Source organism: Sciurus carolinensis, chromosome 9 (assembly GCF_902686445.1).
Source record: "Sciurus carolinensis chromosome 9, mSciCar1.2, whole genome shotgun sequence".
Lineage (NCBI taxonomy): Eukaryota > Metazoa > Chordata > Mammalia > Rodentia > Sciuridae > Sciurus > Sciurus carolinensis.
The window spans coordinates 93,789,228-93,793,723 of NC_062221.1; positions in this window are offsets into that span (position 1 = coordinate 93,789,228).

Genomic DNA, 4,496 nt, shown 5'->3' on the forward strand with positions numbered 1-4,496 from the left:
TTCCTCTGGCTGGGTGTGGTGCAGAGTCAAATGGGCAGTGTAATCATACATGTATATAGGATATTAATGTGCATCTCATTCCACCATCCCTCCCATCCCCACACTTCCTCCCCTCACCTCACTCCCCTCTGCAAAATTCAGTCCCTTCATTCTTCGCTACCTTCCCCCACACTATGGATCAACATTCACTGATCAGAGAAGATATTCAACCTTTGGTTTTTAGGGATTGGTTTAGTTTGCTTAGCTTGATATTCCCTGGCTCCATCCATTTACTTGCAAATGTCACAATTTCATTCTTCTTTAAGGCTGACTAATATTCCATTGTGTATCTGTACCACTTTTTCTTTATTCATTCATCTGTTGAAGGTCATCTAGGTTGGTTCCATAGTTTAGTTATTGTGAATTGAGCTGCTATAAACATTGATTTGGCTGTGTCACTGTAGTACGCTGATTTTAAGTTCTTTGGGTATAGGCCAAGGAGTGGGATAGCTGGGTCAAATGGTGGTTCCATTCCAAGTTTTCTGAGGAATCTCCATATTGCTTTCCAGAATGGTTGTACCAATTTGTAGTCCCACCAGCAATATATGAGTGAACATTTTCCCCACATCCTCACCAATGCTTACTATTGCTTGTAGTTTTGATAATTGCCATCCTGATAGGAGTGAAATGAAATCTTAGTTTTGATTTGCATTTCTCTAATTGCTAGAGATGATGAAACATTTTTTTTCACGTGTTTGTTGATCGATTGTATTTCTTCTTCTGTGAAGTATCTGTTCAGTTCCTTAGTCCATTTATTGATTGGGTTATTTGTTTTATTGGTATTGAGATTTTTTAGTTCTTTACATATCCTGGAGATTAGTGCTCTATCTGAGGTGCAGGTGGTAAAGATTTTCTCCCATTCTGTAGGCTCTTCATATTATTGATTGTTACCCTTGCTGAGAAGAAGCTTTTTAGTTTGAATCCATCCATTTATTGAATCTTAATTTTACTTTTTGAGCTTCAGGAATCTTGTTGACGAATTCAGGTCCTAGGCCGACATGATGAAGATTTGGGTCTACTTTTTCTACTAGTAGGCACAGGGTTTCTGTTCTAGTGCCTAAGTTTTGATCCACTTTGAGTTGATTTTTGTGTAGGGTGAGAGATAGAGGTTAATTTCATTTTATTATATATGAATTTCCAGTTTTCTCAGCACCATTTGTTGAAGAGGCTAACTTTTCTCCATTGTATGTTTCTGGTGCCTTTGTCTAGTATGAGATAATCATATCTATGTGGGTTTGTCTCTGTGTCTTCTATTCTGTACCATTGATCTACATGTCTATTTTGGTGCCAATACCATGCTATATATGTTACTACTGCTCTGTAGTATAGTTTAAGGTTTTGTGAGGCCTCCTGCTTCACTTGTCTTGCTAAGGATTGCTTTGGTTCTTCTGGGTCTCTTATTTTTCTAAATGAATTTCATGATTGCTTTTTCTAGTTCTATGAAGAATTTCATTGGAATTTTCATAGGAATTGCATTAAATCTGTGTAACACTTTTTGGCCATTTCAACAATATTAATTCTACCTATCCAGGAGCATGGGTGATATTTCCATCTTCTAAGATCTTCTTCAATTTCTTTCTTCAGTATTCTGTACTTTTCCTTGTAGAGGTCTTTCACCTCTTTTGTTAGATTTATTCCCAAGTATTTTATTTTTTCTTGAGGTTATTGTGAATAGGGTAGTTTTCCTAACTTACCTTTCAGTGAATTCATCAGGGATGTATAGAAATACATTTGATTTATGGGTTTGATTTTATATCCTGCTACTTTGCTGAATTCATTTATGAGTTCTAGAAGTTTTCTGGTGAAATTTTTTGAATCTTCTAAATATAGAATCATATCATCAGCAAACAGTGATAGGTTGAGTTCTTCTTTTCCTATTCATATCCCTTTAATTTCTTTTGTCTCTCTGATTGCTTTGGTTGACTTTCAAGGACTATGTTGAATAGAAGGGGTGAAAGAGGGCATCCCTGTGTTGTTGTAGTTCCTAGAGGGAATTCTGTCAATTTTTATCCATTTAGAAAGATGTTGGTCGTGGAATCAGCATCAATAACTTTGACAATGTTGAGGTAAGTTCCTACCATCCTTGGTTTCTAGTGCCGGGAACATGAAGAGGTGCTGTATTTTGTCAAATACTTTCTCTGCATCTATTGAGATAATCATATAATTCTTGTCTAAAATCTATTGAGCTGATGATTTATGTTTCTTGATTTCTATATGTTGAACAAACCTTGCATCCCTGTGATGAACCCCTTTTGATTATGGTGCACTATCTTTTAAATATGCTTTTGTATGCAATTCACCAGAATTTTATTGAGAATTTTTTGGTCTGTGTTCATCAGGGATATTGGTCTGAAGTTTTCTTTCCTTGATGTATCTTTGTCTAGGGTGATACTAGCCTCATAGTATGAGTTTGGAAGGGTTCCCTCCTTTTCTATTTCATGGAATAATTTGAGCAGTATTGCTGTTAACTCTTCTTTGAAGGTCTTGTAGAATTCAGGTGAGAATCTAACTAGTCCTGGACTTTTCTTGGTTGGTAGGTTTTTGATGGCATCTTGTATTTCATTGCTTTAAATTGATTTGTTTAAATTATGTATGTCCTCCTGCATCAGTTTGGGTAGATTATATGTCTCTAGAAATTATATGTCTCTAGAAATGTTTTTGAGATTTTCTATTTTATTTGAATATAAATTTTCAAAATAGTTTCTAATTATCTTCTGTATTTCATCAGTGTCTGTCCTGATATTTCCTTTTTCATCATGAATTTCAGTAATTTGAGTTTTCTCTCTCTCTCTTTTCATAGTGTAGTTAAGGGTTTATCAATTTTATTTATTTTTTCAAAGAACCAACCTTTTGTTTTGTCAATTTTTTGAATTTTTTCTTTTATTTCAATTTCATTGATTTCAGCTCTGATTTCATGATTTCCTGTCTTCTATTGCTTTTGGTGTTAATTTGTCATTTTTCTAGGACTTTGAGCTGTAATATTAAGTAATTTATTTGTTGACTTTTTATTCTTTTAATGACTGAGTTCAATGCAATGAACTTTTCTCTTAGCACTGACTTCATAGTGTCGAAGAGATTTTGATATATTGTATCACTGTTCTTATTTACCTCTATTTTTTTATTTCCTCCCTGATTTATTCTGCCACCCATTTGTCATTCATTAGCATGTTATTTAGTCTCCAAGAGATGAAGGAGCTTCTATTTTTAATTTTGTCATTGATATCCAGTTCCATTCTGTTATGATCTGATAGAATGCAGGGTAGATTTTTGATTTTTTTTGTATTTGCTTAGAGTTGTGTCATAATATATGGTCTATTTTAGAGAAGGATTCATGTGCTGCTGAGAAGAAAGTGTATTTGCTCGATGATGGATGAAATACCCTATATATGTCAATTAACTCTAAATCATTGAATGTATAATTTAGTTCTGTAAGTTCTTTGTGTAGTTTTTGTTTGGAAGATCTATCCAGTGGTGAGAGAAGTGTGTTAAAGTTACCTGGTATTATTATTATGTTGTGGTCTATTTGTTTCTTGAAATTGGAAAGAGTTTGTTTGATGTATGTAGGTGCTCTATTGTTTGGGGCATATATATTTATGACTGTTAGGCCTTGTTGATGTATGATTCCCTTAACTAGTATAAAATTTCCTTCTGTATCCCTTTGACTAACTTTGGTTTGAAGTCCACTTTATCTGATGTGAGGATGGAAACCCCTCCTTATTTATGCAGTCCATGTGAGCAATTTTTTTCCCCCAACCTTTCACTTTCAGTCTGTGGATATATTTTCCTAGGAGATTAGCATCTTGAATACAGCATATTTTTGGGTCTTTTTTTTTTTTTTTAAATCCAAACTGCCAGTCTATGTCTTTTGATTGATGAGTTTAGGCCATTAACATTCAGGGTTATTATTGAGATACTATTGTATTCCTGGTCATCTTGGTTTATTTCTGATTTTCAACTTTACTTAGTTTCTCCTTTGATTGACTTTTACTTTAGTGTAGCTCCTTCCTTTGCTGGTTTTCTTTTTCTGTTTTTTTTTCTTTTTTCATTTCCTCCTCATGGAATATTTTTCTGAGAATGTTCTATAATGTAGGATTTCCAGTTGTGAATTCTTTTACCTTTTGTTTATTTCATCTTCAAATCTGAAACTTATTTTTGCTGGATATAAAATCCTTGGTTGGCATCTACTTCCTTTCAGAGCTTGATATATGTTATTCTAGACCTTCTGGCATTGCGGGTCAGGGTTTAGAAATCAGCTGAGATCCAAATTGGTTTCCCCTTATATGTATTTGATTTTTTTTCTCCTGTAGCCTTTAAAATTCTCTCTATATTCTACATGTTAGTTAGCCTTGGTGTGAGTCTGCTCTAATTTTGTACTTTGGGATCCTGTAAGCCTCTTGTAGTTGATTTTTCCATTTCATTCTTTAGATTTGGGAAGTTTTCTGATATTATGTCATTGA